Source organism: Girardinichthys multiradiatus, chromosome 8, assembly GCF_021462225.1.
Source record: "Girardinichthys multiradiatus isolate DD_20200921_A chromosome 8, DD_fGirMul_XY1, whole genome shotgun sequence".
Taxonomy (NCBI): Eukaryota; Metazoa; Chordata; class Actinopteri; order Cyprinodontiformes; family Goodeidae; genus Girardinichthys; species Girardinichthys multiradiatus.
This window is the reverse complement of record NC_061801.1, coordinates 5,994,993-6,015,334: the sequence shown is the minus strand read 5'-3', so window position 1 is coordinate 6,015,334 and position 20,342 is coordinate 5,994,993. Positions and strand designations below refer to the sequence as shown.

The window sequence follows — 20,342 nt, the reverse complement described above, 5'->3', positions numbered from 1 at the left end:
CTTTGAACATATGAAATACAGTTTTGATTTACTATATGTTTTTGAGAAACTCTCACCTGGTACTTAATAAGGTGGACCTTGCTAGTACCGAGTTGGATCCCCTTTGCCTTTAGAACTGCTGGAATACTTTGTGGTATAGATACAAGATGTCGGAAACATTCCTCTGCTCCATTTTGACATGATGACATCAAACAGTTCCTGCAGAGTGTTGGCTGCAAGAGATCTGAGATCTGAAGACTATGGAGGCTGCAGAAGTAAAGTGAAGTCATTGTCATCAATTTTGAAAAGATTTGTGCTTTTTGACATGTTGTTGGAAGTAGCTATCAAAAAATGGGTACACTGTACCCACCCAGGTTTGCTTTGATGTTTGTTTGTGGACTGATTGGACGTTTGGTAAAGGTTATGTCATGACCTTTGGATTTTGTGCTCTGTTTAAATTTGCTATTTCATATGAATTTATATTCTGCTCTCTTGTTCCCTGTGTGTTCTGTCAGCTGTTTTTCCAATTTACTCTGTTCAACTTCAGTACTTGCCTCTTCCACCACTTTGTACGCCTGTTAAATAACCTTTTAAGACGACCTACTGTTTTAACTGACACATGTGACTGAAGCAGAATTTAATCCCTGATTTTTCTTAGCCCAAAGACACTGCCAACTCTGACCTGTGTTCTCTGGCGCTCCATTTGTGTCTCTATGCATCAAAATAAAAATAAAGGTACATCATAGACAACATTATGAGTTTAATTACCAATATTTCTGTAGGAGAATTATTGTAATAATTGTTGTGTTTTGAATAAAAGCAGTTCGATCATGTTGTACCATTCTTTTTTTAGATTTTTGAGTTAATGTTGCAATACCTTGATTCAGTTTTCCTTTTGGTTCTATTGATTATGTAGACAGCATAAATAAATAGCAGTGTTGAGATGAAAATAGATCAAGCCATCATGAACATCATTATAAAGCCATCTAAGATCCCAACCCTTATCAAAAGCTGAAAACTGAGGAGAAACACGTAGATTGTGTTTAATAGTTGTAGAAAGACAGATACATAATGTAGCTGGGGTATAAAAGTAATTTGATCCAACCTATTTCATTACTGTTTTAGTACAACACAAGGTGAGTCTGGATTTTCTTTGACCATGACCAAAAGTGCAAACATTAATTCTACTATGATCTTTGATTTTTAGTATTAATGGAAAGAGAAACATATGACAAACTCATTTACATTTACAAGCATTTACAATGATTTAAATGTTAACAGGGAAGGCTCTATCCAGATTAATGTACTTTATTTTTAAGTATGATGTTGTTCAGAGACATCAACTCATTTTGACACACAACGATAAGTGAAAAGAAAGTTCATAAACAAGTAAAGTAAGGAAGTTTTAAAGAAAAGGTTGCACAACACCTGCATATGACAATAGTACATAATGAGGTGTCACACAAATGAGCTGCGAGGCTCACTTACAGTAGTTGATACAGAAGTTTCACTGGAAAACCTGAGTATTATCGCTTTCACAAGCCAGTAATTTAAACTGGAGGAAATCCCAACACAAAGAGGCCATCAGTCTGCCGTGATAAGAAACAAATGTTTAGTGTCACTGGGTTCTCCACTGCCTTTCCCTCCTCTTCTCCTGTTGACTCAGTCCAACTGCTTTAACAAAAGCTGGATATGACGGAATCCTGCAGCTGAGAGTTGCTCCGCATCACAGTTGTCTTCTGAGAGTTTTGGTTTGGAGTTTTATCATGAGGCCCCAGCTGTTTGAAAAAATGGTGATCTGCTGCAGCCATTTACTGTCTGGTCATTTTCTGGGTTTCATCTTGTCATTCACTTTCAACTATTTAAAGTATTAAACAGCATTTCTGTCATGTTTTGGTTAGGAGGGGCTCAAACCCAGAGCAGAACTGAATCAGGCTGAGTGCTATAATGACAAAAATAAAGATAACTTGTGCCAGACAAAAATGGACCTGCACAAGGAGATAAGACAGGAGGCAGTGGAGCAGGATCATGCATGTAAACATGAAATGGAGATTATAGCAGTGAACTGACGCAATGGAAGAAACCAGTGGTGCAAAATGAGAACACAGGAACTTATATACAATAAGGCAGGGTAGAAGAAATGGCAAGCAAACCTGAAAAGCTAATCAGATGGAACGAGCAACAGCTGTGGCAGAGAGAAGGCAGAGCAGCTGAAGGAGGAAGACTAATAAGCCAAAGCGGAGCAGAAACAGATACCAGAAATCCCAGTGAAAATATCTAACAGAGATCCAACAGAAATAACTCTAGTTGAATAACGTACACTAGAATAAGGCACAAATGAGTGAACCAATAAGGAAAACACCTAGCAATAATAAGCATAGGAAAATTAACGCAAGACCAAGAAAATATAATAAATAGCAAAGAAATTATAAAAAATGCATAGACTCATGGTGAAGAATGTGGATCAGACTGAAAATAGTCTGCAGATGAGTTTATGATGAAAAAAATCTATTTAATATTCCATAAAAAATACCTTTAATTATCTGCATTAATTTTAATTTTAGGCAGTAGTGGCCTTCTTTGGTACACCCTGATAATAAAAAATGCTCCTATGAATAGTTGATATACTATTAACGCTAAATATCTTTCGCTGAATAACTTTGTTTGTTTTACGCAGATAAATGGTATAATGACATTGTGGGTCACTATGTGTGGGTACTGTCTAAATGTCAGATTCTTGGAAAACTTTGTTTTATTGTCAGTTTATGGCAATATCGGGTTCTAAAGTAATTAAGCTTATCTTGTTGACAAGTGACAAGTAATCAACTGCCATTTCACATTTTACCATTCCTAAAACTGCAGCATGTTGTCATCGTTTTTCTAGCTGCTTTGACCCACATGCAGAAATACACTCAGGAAAACAGGAAAGGTTTTAACAAGTTTATTAAGAAGTATTTTGTTTGCTGAAATAACAGGAATTCACTGCTGTATAGAGAAGCGATCAATAGTAAGTGACAGGTAATATTCTGGGTTGTTGATCTTGATATATTTTTGTTTACAGAGGGTGATTAGGAGATCCGCCAGGGGAAGGAGTAGTGAGATGATGGAAAACTCCGGGAGCGTCTCGGGTAAGTGAAAGGTCCAGGAAATTCTGTTTTACTTGCACTTGAGGTGGAGGTGGCACCAGGTGGATGATATTGGAGGGGAACACGGTGGAGGGTGAGCCAGGTTCGTTCACAGGAAGCCTGAGGAGGCTTGAAACCCGAATGCAGCCAACTGAGAAGATAATCCGTGAAGTTCTCTTGCGGAGAGAGATTCTGGATCTTCTGCATACGGAGACTGGATAAGAAGCTCGGAACTGGAGGTCACCTGGGAAGGAGGACACAAGAAGGTAAGTACTCAGAAAATAATCACAAGGATACTTGTCTTGGCCAGCTAGAGTTACCACTGCAGGTTAACACTCAGGCGCCGGAGTGTTGGCAACATTGGGTACTTAAGCTCCTCTCCTGATGAGGCTGATGCAGAAACACCTGTGGACTCAGCTCCTACCGTGCGTCTGGTGCCATCTAGAGGTTGGATGGGGTTAGTAGCAGATAAAACAGGTGAACAGACAGAAACTCAGAACTCCGACAGTACTCCCCCCACAACGGCCGCCGCCTGGCAGCCCAGAAGAAGTGGAAGGAAGGGAGGAGAGATTGTCAGAGATGAGAGATGGGTCGCATATAAAAGACCAGGGCACCCAGGTGCGGTCCTCAGGACCATAGCCCTCCCGGTCGATGAGATACTGCCAACCACGACCCCGCCGACGGGAGTCCACAATCCGTCGGACCGCATAGACTGGGTGCCCCAATCCATCCCGGGTGGGTGGAGGGGGTTCGGCCGAAGGGCAAGAAGGACTTGTGATGACAGGTTTGATCTGAGAAACATGAAACGTTGGATGAATGCGGAGACTCGAAGGAAGCTTCAGGCGGACAGCTGAAGGAATGATAACTGCCACAATCTCAAACAGGCCAATGAACCTGGGGGCGAGTTTCTTGGACATAGATTTTAGAGGGATGTCACATGATGAGAGCCAAACCTTCAGACCAGGCTGGTACTGGGGAGCTGGAACCCTTTTCCCGTCAGCATACCTCTGTCCACATGTGTTTGCATCTACGGATGTGATGACATACAGAAGTGACAGAGATCTCTTTCTCGTCCACAGAAAACAATGGTGGTTGGTAGCCCAGAGAAGCTTCGAAAGGGGAGAAACCTGTGGCAGGTGAGAATTATGAGCGTACTCGAACCATGGCAGGAATTGGCTCCAGTCTGTGGGGTTGGTTGATGTTAAACAACGGAGGATGGATTCCAGTTCTTGATCCATCCTCTCTGTTTGGCCAATGGACTGTGGGTGATATCCTGAGGTTACAGATACTTTAGCTCCCAATGCTAAGCAGAATTGTTTCCAAACCTTAGCTGTGAACTGAGGTCAGCGGTCTGAGAGGATCTCCAGAGGTATTCCATGGAGTCTGAAAACATGCTTCACCAGAAGTTGAGTTGTCTGAAGGGTCTGAATGAGATGACAGGTCTAAGAGAAACGGTTGATAATAGTGAGTATGGTGGTCATACCTCTTAAAGTAGGAAGTCCGGTGGGAAGTCCGGTGACAAAGTCGAGGGCTATATGTGACCAGGGCCGCTTAGGAACACAAAGGGGTTGCAACATTCCTGCAGGTGGTTGGTTAGAGGACTTATTTCTAGCACAAATAGTACAGGCTTGTACATACTCTTTAACGTCCCTATGAAGGGATGGCCACCAACCTTCTGGAGATGAGGGCGATGATTTGACTAGAACCAGGATGGGCAGAGAACTTGGATGAATGGTACCAGTGGATCAGGCGGGACCGGACAGTTAATGGGACGTAAGTCTGATTTGGGGGTCCAGTTCCGGGATCTGGTTCATCTCTGAGGGCCTGGGATATCAAGGTTTCAACATCCCATGTGAGGGCTCCAACAACACAACTTTGCAGTAGGATGGGAGCAGGCTCCTTGTCAGAGTCGTCCCGGGAGAATTGTCGAGAGAGGGCGTCGGGCTTGGTATTTTTGGAACCAGGTCTGTATGAGATCGAGCCAGGAGTTCTCGGTCTCCCACATCATAATTTCTCTCCGTTGGATTGAATCTGCGAGAGAAAAAGGCTGAAGGGTGAAGTTTGCTATCAGAGTCAGAAACTTGGGATAGCACAGCCCCTGCTCCAATGTTTGATGTATCAACTTCTATTGTGAATTGTTTTGACAGGTTTGGATGAATGAGAATGGGGGCTTGAGAGAAACTGTCCTTGAGCTTATGAAAAGCAGCCTCTGCCTGTGGAGTCCACTCAAAAGGGTGTTTAGTGGAAGTCAGAGCGGTTAATGGGGCTGCAGTTTGACTGTAGTTTCTGATGAATCTTCTATAAAAATTGGCAAAGCCCAAAAACCGTTGAAGCTGTTTACGTGAGTCAGGAGTGGGCCATTCGAGTACAGCCTTAATCTTGTCTGGGTCTGAACGAACCTGCCCACCCTCTAGGATGAATCCAAGGAAGGTAACCAAGTACTTGTGAAACTCAGACCTTTCAGTTTTTACATGTAGACGGTTCTTTAGGAGGCATTGAAGGACCAGGTGGACGTGTTGTTGATGCTCTGAGAGGTCTTTTGAGTAAATGAGGATGTCATCTAAATACACAAAAACGAAACGACCAATGAAGTTCCTCAGGACATCATTCACTAGGGCCTGACACATGGTTACAGAGGCCAAAAGGCATAACCTGATACTCAAAATGTCCTAAATGAGTCTTAAAAGCTGTCTTCCATTCGTCCCCCTGGCAGATTCGGACAAGATGGTAAGCATTTCGGAGGTTGAGTTTGGAAAATATGGTAGCATCTTGTACAGGTTCGAATGCAGAGGAGATGAGTGGAAGAGGATATTTGTTCTTTATTGTGATAAGATTGAGTACCCTGTAGTCAATGCATGGACGAAGGGATCCATCTTTTTTCCCCACAAAGAAAAATCCCACCCATAGTGGAGACGATGAGGGACGAATGATTCCTGCAGCTATATTTTTCGAGGGTGTGTCATTTTAGGCGTGAGACATTATAAAGTCGACTGGAGGGCAGAGGTGCCCCAGAGAGAAGGTCAATGTAGCAGTCGTATGGCCTGTGAGGGGGTAAGGACAGAGCCTTAGTCTTACTGAAGACCTGTTTTAGATCTGTATACTCCTCGGGAACTGAAGTTAAGTCAGGATACTCTGCTGTTCCAGGATCAGGCTCTGGTTGTTTGGGTAGAACGGCTGAATGTAAACAGGAGGAGAGGCAGTTACTGGACCAGGAACGTATTTTACAGTAAGACCAGTTAAGGAGTGGATTGAGTTTCTGGAGCCAGGGAAAACCTAAGACTAGGGGGTTCTGAGAAACAGGAAACACGAAGAAGGATATCAGTTCACGATGATTGCCAGAGATTATTAATTCCAAAGGTTTGGTCTTGTGTGTGATGTGTTGAAGGTTCTTACCGATAATGGCAGAAACCAGGTGAGGGATAGGAAGGAGTTCAGTGTCGATCTGAGCCTTTTCCACCAGATGTTGGTCGATTAAATTTTGCTCGCTTCCTGAGTCAATGAGAGGTGATAAATGGAGTGGGTCTTGGGAGAACAAGATGGTAGATGGCATGGTGAATAGGTTATTGGTAGGGATGAAATGGTGGTCCGTCAGGTTCCCCTTTACAATTGGCGGACCCTCTCATTTGGTCGCACTGGACAAGAGGCAATGAAGTGTCCGTGTGTGCCACAGTATAAACACTGTATGGATTGCATTCTTTGTTGACGCTCCTGAGGGGAGAGCCGAGTTCGACCAATTTGCATGGGCTCTGGGGAAGGTGTAAGTGGTTCAGGGCAAGGTGCTGCAGCTGAGCTCTGAGGTGCCTGTGATCTCACAGCAGACCTTTCAAAACGTGACCTTCTTCTATCTCTCAATCTATTATCAATTAGAGTAGCTAAAACTATTAATTCATTTAGAGTTTTGGGTTCATCTAGCAAAACTAACTCATCCTTCAAAGATTCATCAAGGGACTGGGAAAAAAGTGGCTTTAAGAGCGCAGGTATCCCAACCTGAAGCAGCTGCTAGTGTACGAAACCCTATAGAAAACTCTGAAATTGGTTTGTCTCTTTGTTTTAACGCTGTTAGGTTGAATGTATATATTATCATATATTATCTCACTTGTATTTCTGAGAAGCCTCTGCTGGTGACCTATGCCTTGGAACACTGTGTGCAACTGGCCTTGCAAGTAGAATCAGCTGTTTCTGTTCCTGTTTCCACTGTCTGAACTGACTTTGAGTGACCTCTGGCTGGTGGAAGTTAAATACTGGAAACATACAACTATATTTCCTAATGTTGGGTTTAAACTCTGCGTGTTTGTTTATGTGAGTACAAAGCACAGAACAGAACAGCTTGGTTGGATGGATTCCTGCAGCTCAACTAATTAAGGTTGTCAAGACGCGTCTGTCATTTAAGAAATAAAAAAACAATAAATAACCACGGAAAAGAGTATAAATAATTTCCGACACGTAATGTTTTTAAATTAAGAAGTAAATATAGATTTTTTTTCAAAAAACGATTCCCCTTTTACACAGTTTTTATTAGTTGAGAGCTGCATGTCTCATTACCATCAGAAACAAACTTCTTGGTTAAATTAAATAAATTATGATGAATCTTCTATAAAAATTGGCAAAGCCCAAAAACCGTTGAAGCTGTTTACGCGAGTCAGGAGTGGGCCATTCGAGTACAGCCTTAATCTTGTCTGGGTCTGAACGAACCTGCCCACCCTCTAGGATGAATCCAAGGAAGGTAACCGAGTACTTGTGAAACTCAGACTTTTCAGTTTTTACATATAGACGGTTCTTTAGGAGGCATTGAAGGACTGGGTGGACGTGTTGTTGATGCTCTGAGAGGTCTTTTGAGTAAATGAGGATGTCATCTAAATACACAAAAACGAAACGACCGATGAAGTTCCCCAGGACATCATTCACTAGGGCCTGAAACATGGTTACAGAGGCCAAAAGGCATAACCTGATACTCAAAATATCCTAAATGAGTCTTAAAAGCTGTCTTCCATTCGTCCCCCTGGCAGATTCGGACAAGATGGTAAGCATTTCGGTGGTTGAGTTTGGAAAATATGGTAGCATCTTGTACAGGTTCGAATGCAGAGGAGATGAGTGGAAGAGGATATTTGTTCTTTATTGTGATAAGATTGAGTACCCTGTAGTCAATGCATGGACGAAGGGATCCATCTTTTTTCCCCACAAAGAAAAATCCCACCCATAGTGGAGACGATGAGGGACGAATGATTCCTGCTGCTATATTTTTCGAGGGTGTGTCATTTTAGGCGTGAGACATTATAAAGTCGACTGGAGGGCAGAGGTGCCCCAGAGAGAAGGTCAATGTAGCAGTCGTATGGCCTGTGAGGGGGTAAGGACAGAGCCTTAGTCTTACTGAAGACCTGTTTTAGATCTGTATACTCCTCGGGAACTGAAGTTAAGTCAGGATACTCTGCTGTTCCAGGATCAGGTTCTGGTTGTTTGGGTAGAACGGCTGAATGTAAATAGGAGGAGAGGCAGTTACTGGACCAGGAACTTATTTTACAGTAAGACCAGTTAAGGAGTGGATTGTGTTTCTGGAGCCAGGGAAAACCTAAGACTAGGGGGTTCTGAGAAACAGGAAACACGAAGAAGGATATCAGTTCACGATGATTGCCAGAGATTATTAATTCCAAAGGTTTGGTCTTGTGTGTGATGTGTTGAAGGTTCTTACCGTTAATGGCAGAAACCAGGTGAGGGATAGGAAGGAGTTCAGTGTCGATCTGAGCCTGTTCCACCAGATGTTGGTCGATTAAATTTTGCTCGCTTCCTGAGTCAATGAGAGGTGATAAATGGAGTGGGTCTTGGAAGAACAAGATGGTAGATGGCATGGTGAATAGGTTATTGGTAGGGATGAAATGGTGGTCCGTCAGGTTCCCCTTTACAATTGGCGGACCCTCTCATTTGGTCGCACTGGACAAGAGGCAATGAAGTGTCCGTGTGTGCCACAGTATAAACACTGTATGGATTGCATTCTTTGTTGACGCTCCTGAGGGGAGAGCCGAGTTCGACCAATTTGCATGGGCTCTGGGGAAGGTGTAAGTGGTTCAGGGCAAGATGCTGCAGCTGAGCTCTGAGGTGCCTGTGATCTCACAGCAGACCTTTCAAAACGTGACCTTCTTCTATCTCTCAATCTATTATCAATTAGAGTAGCTAAAACTATTAATTCATTTAGAGTTTTGGGTTCATCTAGCAAAACTAACTCATCCTTCAAAGATTCATCGAGGGACTGGGAAAAAAGTGGCTTTAAGAGCGCAGGTATCCCAACCTGAAGCAGCTGCTAGTGTACGAAACCCTATAGAAAACTCTGAAATTGGTCTGTCTCTTTGTTTTAACGCTGTTAGGTTGAATGTATATATTATCATATATTATCTCACTTGTATTTCTGAGAAGCCTCTGCTGGTGACCTATGCCTTGGAACACTGTACTTGTGCAACTGGCCTTGCAAGTAGAATCAGTTGTTTCTGTTCCTGTTTCCACTGTCTGAACTGACTTTGAGTGACCTCTGGCTGGTGGAAGTTAAATACTGGAAACATACAACTATATTTCCTAATGTTGGGTTTAAACTCTGCGTGTTTGTTTATGTGAGTGCAAAGCACAGAACAGAACAGCTTGGTTGGATAGATTCCTGCAGCTCAACTAATTAAGGTTGTCAAGACGCGTCTGTCATTTAAGAAATAAAAAAACAATAAATAACCACGGAAAAGAGTATAAATAATTTCCGACACGTAATGTTTTTAAATTAAGAAGTAAATATAGATTTTTTTTCAAAAAACGATTCCCCTTTTACACAGTTTTTATTATTTGAGAGCTGCATGTCTCATTACCATCAGAAACAAACTTCTTGGTTAAATTAAATAAATTATGATGAATCTTCTATAAAAATTGGCAAAGCCCAAAAACCGTTGAAGCTGTTTACGCGAGTCAGGAGTGGGCCATTCGAGTACAGCCTTAATCTTGTCTGGGTCTGAACGAACCTGCCCACCCTCTAGGATGAATCCAAGGAAGGTAACCGAGTACTTGTGAAACTCAGACTTTTCAGTTTTTACATATAGACGGTTCTTTAGGAGGCATTGAAGGACTGGGTGGACGTGTTGTTGATGCTCTGAGAGGACTTTTGAGTAAATGAGGATGTCATCTAAATACACAAAAACGAAACGACCGATGAAGTTCCCCAGGACATCATTCACTAGGGCCTGAAACATGGTTACAGAGGCCAAAAGGCATAACCTGATACTCAAAATATCCTAAATGAGTCTTAAAAGCTGTCTTCCATTCGTCCCCCTGGCAGATTCGGACAAGATGGTAAGCATTTCGGTGGTTGAGTTTGGAAAATATGGTAGCATCTTGTACAGGTTCGAATGCAGAGGAGATGAGTGGAAGAGGATATTTGTTCTTTATTGTGATAAGATTGAGTACCCTGTAGTCAATGCATGGACGAAGGGATCCATCTTTTTTCCCCACAAAGAAAAATCCCACCCATAGTGGAGACGATGAGGGACGAATGATTCCTGCTGCTATATTTTTCGAGGGTGTGTCATTTTAGGCGTGAGACATTATAAAGTCGACTGGAGGGCAGAGGTGCCCCAGAGAGAAGGTCAATGTAGCAGTCGTATGGCCTGTGAGGGGGTAAGGACAGAGCCTTAGTCTTACTGAAGACCTGTTTTAGATCTGTATACTCCTCGGGAACTGAAGTTAAGTCAGGATACTCTGCTGTTCCAGGATCAGGTTCTGGTTGTTTGGGTAGAACGGCTGAATGTAAACAGGAGGAGAGGCAGTTACTGGACCAGGAACTTATTTTACAGTAAGACCAGTTAAGGAGTGGATTGTGTTTCTGGAGCCAGGGAAAACCTAAGACTAGGGGGTTCTGAGAAACAGGAAACACGAAGAAGGATATCAGTTCACGATGATTGCCAGAGATTATTAATTCCAAAGGTTTGGTCTTGTGTGTGATGTATTGAAGGTTCTTACCGTTAATGGCAGAAACCAGGTGAGGGATAGGAAGGAGTTCAGTGTCGATCTGAGCCTGTTCCACCAGATGTTGGTCGATTAAATTTTGCTCGCTTCCTGAGTCAATGAGAGGTGATAAATGGAGTGGGTCTTGGAAGAACAAGATGGTAGATGGCATGGTGAATAGGTTATTGGTAGGGATGAAATGGTGGTCCGTCAGGTTCCCCTTTACAATTGGCGGACCCTCTCATTTGGTCGCACTGGACAAGAGGCAATGAAGTGTCCGTGTGTGCCACAGTATAAACACTGTATGGATTGCATTCTTTGTTGACGCTCCTGAGGGGAGAGCCGAGTTCGACCAATTTGCATGGGCTCTGGGGAAGGTGTAAGTGGTTCAGGGCAAGGTGCTGCAGCTGAGCTCTGAGGTGCCTGTGATCTCACAGCAGACCTTTCAAAACGTGACCTTCTTCTATCTCTCAATCTATTATCAATTAGAGTAGCTAAAACTATTTGCACCCCTATTTGTAACCTTGCATGTCTCTTTACTTTGCTGTATAAAATAAACTCTGTCGGTAATCACACCTCTGTAGTCCACTGCAGATCAGTGTGATTACCCTCGCAGCGAGTAGAAAGAGTCTCTGTGTCGTTCCTCTGAGTCTGACTGTTGGTCTGAGCTGATCACTCACTCCACACCCCAACAAACACCCACAAGTGGCGGGCTGTATTGGTCTGGTCTAACTTAGTGTCAAAAATCTGCTTGAATTCACTTTTTAAATCATTATAAGTGCAGCCGAAGCGATTATGATCGGTAAAGCGAGCCTCAGCCCATCTTAGTGCCTTTCCAGAAAGGAGTCCTAAAGTAAAAGAGATTTTAACATCATCATGGGGAAAAGATTGTGGAGACCGATTAAACACTAGGGAGCACTGTAGGAGGAAACCTCCACAACTACCAACCTCACCGGAAAACTTCTCCGGATTCGGGAAATGACATCACGGGAATGAGGAAGTTGAGGAAGTTGCAGGAGTAAAGAGGACATCTGTTCAATCTGTTGGTTTGTGTGGCGTTGTTGTTCCAGGAGGAATCGAAGTGAGGTTCCATGTGACTGGATCTGGAGGCTATGATCTGAAAGAGTCCTCCTGAGTGTATCTGCTGGGTCAGATTGGCCTGAGTGTTCAGTCATCGTTTTTCTAGCTGCTTTGACCCACATGCAGAAATACACTCAGGAAAACAGGAAAAGTTTTAACTAGTTTATTAAGAAGTATTTTGTTTGCTGGAAAAACAGGAACTTGCCGCTGTATGGAGAAGGGATCAATGGTAAGTGACAGGTAATATTCTGGGTTGTTTATCTTAATATATCTTTTCTTACAGAGGGCGACTAGGAGATCCTCCAGGGGGAGGAGTAGTAAGATGATGGAAGACTCCGGGAGAGTGTCGGGTAAGTGAAATGTCCAGGTAATTCTGTTTTACTTGCACTTGAGGTGGAGGTGGCACCAGGTGGATGATCTTGGAGGGGTGCACGGTGGAGGGTGAGCCAGGTTCGTTCACAGGAAGCCTGAGGAATCTTGAAACCCGAATGCAGCCAACTGAGAAGATAATCCGTGAAGTTCTCTTGCGGAGAGAGAGTCTGGATCTTCTGCATACGCAGACTGGATAAGAAGCTCGGAACTGGAGGTAACCTGGGAAGGAGGACACAAGAAGGTAAGTACTCAGAAAATAATCACAAGGAGACTTGTCTTGGCCAGCTAGAGTTACCACTGCAGGTTAACACTCAGGCGCCGGAGTGTTGGCAACATTGGGTACTTAAGCTCCTCTTCTGATGAGGCTGATGCAGAAACACCTGTGGACTCAGCTCCTACCGTGCGTCTGGTGCCATCTAGAGGTTGGATGGGGTTAGTAGCAGGTAAAACAGGTGAACAGAAAGAAATTCCCAGAACTCCGACACACGTGTCATATCTTAAGGTATCCTGGCACCAGGGGAGCTACCTAAGAAGTAAGTGTAACTTCAACTTACATGTTCATTGACTACTCTATTTTGTTTCTCTATGTTACCAACTGCTGTACTGGCTAATGTGTGATGAAAGTTGCTAACATCTCAGTTGCAAAGCTCTGTTGTCTCCAAGCACACTGGATTGAGTGAGTTCCCACTCAGTCAGCTCATTCACCAGTGCTGCTCCCTGAACAGTCAGTTGTAGCGCCTCCTCCACAGCAAGTCCACAATCTTCTATTATCATCAGAGGACATTGATAAACCGAAAAAAAGCCCTCCGGAGCCCACTGGAGCATGAGAGGTCGCTACAAATGTATGCTAAGTTATTTTTAGTGTTGTGGCATTGAGCAATCCTGTTCCTTTTAATTTTAATACAGCTTTACATTTTCTGTTGGTCCTGAAGTTGAAAAGCTTTTGGTGTATCCTATGTGTTGGGTTTGAAAGATTTAGCTTGGTAAGAAAAAAATTTGCATTTGCATTAACATTAATTTGTGTCACAGCAAACATGAATCTGCTGTGGGAGGCTGTTTGAGATGGATTTACTACTGCTGCTCACTGTTTATGCCAGGACCTGTTGTGATTTCCGGAATTTTCCTATCTTATCGTAGCCATCAGCTCATTTCCTGTGCGTAGCAGGACCACTTCCTGTCTCTGTGAATCATGGTGGCGACACAGATTATCCTCTCTTTGCTGCACGTTCCTCGTTCTGGTTATGTCTCTTTCCTCTTCTTTGTTTGCCTCTGCTCTCTGGCTGTCATGATCTTTACATCATTTCTACAAGTCAACAAATGTTTATGTGAAAAATGAAACATGAAATGCCTTCTTGGAATGTTGACCTACTACTTTCTCAAAAAATTTTCTCTGTAACTCCTGGCTTTTTTTGTTTTTCTTGGTATTCCTGCGTGTTTCATGAAGAACAAATAACTGTCCGAGTCCATTGTCTCTGTGCCACTGAGTAGAAGAAAATGCTCCAGTAGAACAATACACACTTCCTTCTCGTAGGTCTTGCACTCCTTGGCAGCCAACAAATCAAATGAAAACACATGTGACAGGCCATTGTACAGTGTTTACTCAAAACTTCCTGGGTTAACCTGCTTCCCAGCTGAAACCACTTTGTGTTAGCAGGGGAAATGTTCAAATTAACTGGTGTTTTCCATGTGAAAGCTGGTGTTTTCACACGGAGATACATACAATAACATATATCCCACAAACCCCATTATAAAAACAACTGTTATGCTTTAAAAAAAAAAAATTAAGATTGTTCTGGGAATCGATCAAAAAGAAAGCTAATGTTTCATTTTGATTTTTGTTTACCCCATCTGTTTACAAACAATCATTGTTGGGTTTGTTATTAGCTCCTTTAGTGGCTTCATCTAGGAGAGAGACATAGCTAACACAGTTCTCTTGTGTTTGTTGTACAGACACGGATTAATCTTTCAATAATAATAATTCATTATTAACACAAGTCTTTGTTTGCCTTTTAAATTCTCCCCAAGTATGAAAAAATGTCTGTCTCAGCTAAACCTTTTAACTGAGCTTTTTAACTATTCGTCCAACATATTATTTCAACTCTATTTCTTTTCATCTAATGCTTTTAGAGTCGTGAAGGTTGGTCACCAGCTCTCCTTTTCTCGGTTTGTCACATTTATCTCTTTTCACTTAACAGCAAATCCTGCAATTTCTGATTTACTGTGTGACATAAACCTTGATGGAGATCATCTTTATCTGTTGCATGCAGTAACATGTCTTTTAGGGTCCCTATCTTCAATGGCCATTAAGTCAGAGGCACGTACACTACAATCTGGACAGGTCCTCTGTCTATCACAGGGGTACGCAGACACTGTCTTTCTACTGAAATTGGAAAGCTTTGAAACCACAGTGTCAGATACACCTACAGCCCATGACTATATATCAGTATTAATGTTATGTTAGATATTATTTTTAAAACACTAGAATTTCCATTAGAATATCCTGACTGAAATATCCAATGGTCTATATGATGTTTCAGTAAAATGTCTTCACATCTGGAGTATGATGACAATTAAATGTGTTCCCCATTTCTACAGTAAAAACCAACTGTATTATATTTTGTCTTCAAAAATACATGGTAAGGGTTAGAAGAAACTTACAAAGAGGTTTATTTTAAAACATGAAAAAATTTTATTTTTGTATTTTCTTCCCATTGAATAAACAGAAAAACAAACAGAAATTAGAGCACTTTTATGTTATATTTGAGTGAACTTGCAGGAGGGAGCATTCATTCCATCTGGCCCAGGAAAGCCCAGGGATCTGCCAAAATGAGCTGCTCAGTGGGGGAGAGGGTACTGCAAAAAAGTATGTTCTTTATTATTTCATTCAAAGCTTTGTTGTGCTATTCTGTTGCTAAGAATGTGACAAACCAATTATTTAGTGAAATATATTTAAGATAACAGATAAGAGAGAAGGTGAAAGCTTCGTCTTGACTGTCTGATCCTTTCCAGTGATTTACAACAGGGATACAAAGTGTCCAGTTTTTGTAGTGACAGACTTTATGACTCTATTTGAAAGGAACAAATAAAGGAAATTAACTGACAGAAAACTATGCTTAGAATCACATGTTCTTCAAATGTAACAAATACACACAAATTAAAAGGTAATATACTAAAACTTTTGGTTTTGTGGGCAAAAAGGAGGATGTAAACTTAATAATAATGGGCCTCAAATAGAGTAAAAAGATATTTATGACCTTATTAAAAAATATTATTATTGCAGTTTTCTGGCAGTAATTTGGACCTACTTTGGCCTCTCCTTGTCCGATTCACAGAGAAAATCCAGCCATCAACCATTCAGCAGGTAAACTCCTATAAAGCTGTTCTAACATCAGGTCACAGCTGTTTAAGGTATAAAACACAAGCAGTGAAGCTTGTTCATATGCTAACATCAGCTTGGAACAACAACAGATCCCTCCTAGCGTTATTTAGTTCAACTCTAACTTCAGGAGCATGTTTTTGTTTTACACTTACAGTTCATTTAAAGGTGAGTACTTTAGCAGACTAGATTGTCAGCTAAGATGTGCAGTGTGTTGTGTTTTTAAAACAAAGACAAACTTTATTTTAAAGGGTGGTTTTTGACCACAGATCACTGGTCAAAAGCGTCAACACTCATGCATTTTGATTCTTTTATTGATGGTATTTTAAAGGTACATGTTTGATTTTGAAGGGATAATAAGCTATGATCTTCTGTTCTTAGCTTAAGCTAACGATTAAGGTAACATGTGACTTATGAGTCTATTAAGAATCATTTATCCAGAAAGGTTGATAATTTCCAATCCATGAAAATAATATTTTCCTAAATATAATTTTAGTAAATGTGATAGCTAATTAAACACCATTAAGACTCATTTATCCAGAACAGATTGGTTCTTATATAAAATTCCTTAAATATTATTGTAATATTTCCTTAATAATATTTCTTTAAATATTATTTTCATAAATAAAGGCAGCTAATTAAACACCATTGAGAGTTAGTCATCCAGAAGATTGGTTATATTCACCAAAACATTCTTTAAAATATTATTTTATTAAAAAAATGTTTTATCTGATCTTGCATTGTAAGTGGTTGTTTGAAGGTATACCAATTATTTTTTAACACTAACTTAACTACATTTCTAGATTCTTCAAGATAAACCTTGGTCCTCAAACATAAATAACGTTGAATGGTAATGTTGCATCAATTGGTCATGGTTTTTAACCATCTTTGATTAATTTGTTCATATTGTATTTAGTTGGTCTTCCTTATTCTTTCATTTTGGTTGGTAGTTTAGTTGGGTTGTTTTAGCATAGTAAAGAGTTTGTTGATTGAAATATGTTTGACTTTGAGTTGACTTATTTTTATCCATAAATTCTTGTATTTAAAAAAAAAGTGTGAATTTTGGGCTGGATGGTGGAGCAGTTGGTAGCACTGTTGCCTTGCAGCAAGAAGGTTCTGGGTTTGATTCCCTGCTGGGGGTCTTTCTGCCTGGAGTTGGCATGTTCTCCCTGTGCATGTGTGGGTTCTCTCCGGGTACTCCGGCTTCCTCCCACAGTCCAGAAACATGACTGTTTAATTGGTTTTTCTAAATTGCCCTTAGGTGTTTGAATGAGTGTGTGCTTGGTTGTTTGTGTGTTGCCCTGCGATGGACCGGCGACCTGTCCAGGGTGTACCCCACCTCCTGCCCATACTGCTGGAGATAGGCACCAGCTTTCCTGCGACCCACTATGGTGTACAGAGTTTTGCTGTTCAGTAATGTCAGAGCTTGGCTCACCCCTTTCACTATTGTCTAAATACCACAACCATATTGGGCTGGTATTCACCGGAGAACACTTAACAGACCGAATTATTATTTAATAATAATTAATATTATATTGATATCAATATTACAAATAATATATATAATAACAAAATATTATTATTAAATATTAAATAATATATTTAGTATCAAAATCAAAACAGTGTGATTAATATCTGCTTAATGGTTGTTATTATCTAAAGGTGCTTTTAATCTGACTAATGAACCTCGTCGGATAACATATTTTAATTTATTGAACATGATTGTACCTGTATGTGATAGGTATTATTTAGTCAACTCAGAGGTAAGGAAACGACACAGTCAGTTATACTTGAGGCAAGGGTCAAGTTTTCTTATTCTTCCCACTGACCCCCCACAGGTTTAGTTATTGACAGATGAGGTGTACTGCCTTTAAACTGTTGAAGCTGTCTTCCTGACAGTATGATTGAGGTGGAAGATTTCCCTGTTTTGGGGTCAACATACAGATGCTGTATGGTAACAGTCTGATTATTTTCTCTGTGAAAAACAGTATCATACTGATAATCTGGCCCTGCAGTATTTTTATATCTCATGGTTACATGGAGTTCAGTATCTAGCATGTACTGTGCCTCCTGGGAAGTTTGTTTTTCTCTGGTTCTCCTCAGCAGTTCTCGAGCTGTTGGTGTGGGGCCTAGATCGAGGGACCAGTAATAATGCGGCTGTGATAGTTCATTTAGGACTAGGGCATCTTCTTCTACTACAGCTTTCATACCTGTTTCTGTTGATACAATATTTATATGCAACTTTTGCATAAGATCTCTTCCCAACAGGTTTACTGGACATTTTTGACTTATCAGAACGGGAGCCTGACAAGTAAGTTATGTCTCAGGTTCTGTTATTGTTACTGTTCTAAGTTCTAATGCGGCTTGTATATCAACCTCTTCCATTTCATTACTGTTTTTCTCTGCTAGTGGGGGAGGAGGTGGGGGCTGTGGCTGTAATTGTCAATTCTGGGTAAAGTTGGGGTTATACACCCACTTTTCATTACATTCTCTTGCAAAATGTCCTGGCTCATTGCAGATCCAGCAGTTTTCATCTCTTGCGCCAGGGTTTTGTAAAATTCTCCTACATTCTCTAGTATAATGCCCTATTTTTCCACACCTCAGACACACATTGCTCTGTGTGTAATTGTGCCGTGGCCCCCCTCTTTCTCCTCCTCTGTGACCTCTAAATCCCCTCCGTCCTCTTTGCCCGCTTGCCCCTGAGCGATGCAAAGCCATTAAACTTTCTTGCATTCCAAACGTATCTGTCTTCCTATCTTTCTGTGTTTTATGAGCGTGCTGCGCATACTCTAAAGCTTGTGTAACAGTTCCTGTATTTTGATGAACCCAGTGTTTATCTATATACCGTCTGCGTTCAATTTTAAGGCCTTGCAAAAAGGCTCTCTTCAACTGTTGCTGATAGGCTCCTGCCTCTGCTTCATCATATGGTATAGCAGAGTTTGCTCTAAAAACACGTCTCATCCTATCCAAAAAATCTTGTGGGTCTTCTTCATCCTTCTGTTTGCATTGTGAGATTTTACCATAATCTGCTGTCTGTATATAAACTCTTCGAATTCTTTCAAAGAGTAAGCGTAAGGCGTCCCTTAAATCTAGTGAATTATGTGCTAGTATGTCACCATTATCATCGCATCCAGTGAAACCTCCTGCTATTCCACACCAGCGGTGGCCAAACAGCTGGGTAAAACACTGGAGCATTTCTCTGCCATTAAGATGAAAGCTTCCTCTGAGTTCTGTAATAGCTTCTAGGAACTCTTCTACTCCTTCTTGTATCTGTGGGATACCTTTTAAAGCAGCAGTTCTGTCTTCCTGTGTCCATGGTCTATATACTAGAATAGTTGGCGGCTGTCGGTGATTAGTGTCACCTATATTTGGATTTGCTACCTCAACTAGAGGGAATGTGTCTCCCTCTAAATTTATTTCAGATGGATGAAATTTCTGTTTGTGAGCCATTAAGGCTTAGCCTGGGTACATGCTGGGGGTAGTTTTCTTATTTTGACTCCTAGTTCGCACTCCTGTGTCCCACCAGGAATTAGGAGACCAGGACTCACTAGAAGAGCTCTGTTCTTCTGTTTTAGAAGGATTACTTAATTTTTCTTGCTTACTTATAGGAGTTGTAGAACTGCTCCTTCTATCTCTCCTCCAATTTGCTGTGCTCCAGCTGCCTGCCCTGCAGCTGTCTGCACGGCAGGGGGCTGAACACCTCGCTGTCTGGATGCGACCTCTGTTTCCTCATGTGGGCGCACCAAGACTGCAGCTGTCAGCTTCTCCTGTCGCTTCTCCTCCTTATCTTGCCTCTGAATGTTTCTTAATTTACTTTGTTCCAGCCATTTGTCTGAGAATTTATACTCAACCTTTCTCTTTTCCTTTTTAGTTGGTTTCTTGGTTTTTATTATTTCTAATTTTAAATCCCTTTGCAATTTTAAGATATTGTTAATATTTAGTTTACCCAAGAAACCATGTTTTTTGTTCCATCTATGACAGATCATACCTGCTCCTTTTACATAATTCTTCATAAACTTTACATCCCCTTCTAAGTTAATTAGTTTACTTTGTTTCTTCCCCATGATGTTTAATTTTAGTTCACAATACTATAAATGTCCCAAATAGACTAATTCGCAGCGGTGTTAATTTTCTGGGATTAAACCCGAGCTTTATCTCCAAGAATCACCAATACGTCTTTCTATTCTGGGCAAAAGAAAACACAAGATCAGCAGAATACTACTAAGATTCTTCCAAAATGCTTAGTCTTCCAAACACACAAAACAACACTCACACAGTTAGTATTTTAACATATTTATGTCCCTTCAGCGAAATAAAACCTTTCCAATGCAGTCTCCATTCGGCGAGACACTACCAAATGACTTGTAAATACTTTTCTTCTTTCATTTATATAGCGCTTACTCTTATCTCATGTACTGTATTTTAAAACTGTCTCACCTCGG

General features: G+C 41.2%; 1 protein-coding gene and 1 long non-coding RNA gene across 3 annotated transcripts in view; one reads left to right on the top strand and one right to left on the bottom strand.

Annotated features, from left to right (window-relative positions):
- Positions 1 to 20,342, top strand: part of septin5b (septin 5b) — a 76,141-nt gene that overhangs the window by 8,793 nt on the left and 47,006 nt on the right. The window lies entirely within an intron of this gene.
- On the bottom strand, positions 12,092 to 13,319 carry LOC124872620. Its single transcript, XR_007039335.1, has 3 exons — positions 12,820 to 13,319; positions 12,434 to 12,743; positions 12,092 to 12,359 (listed from the first exon to the last, which is right to left on the bottom strand). It is a non-coding gene; the product is annotated as an uncharacterized LOC124872620 (long non-coding RNA).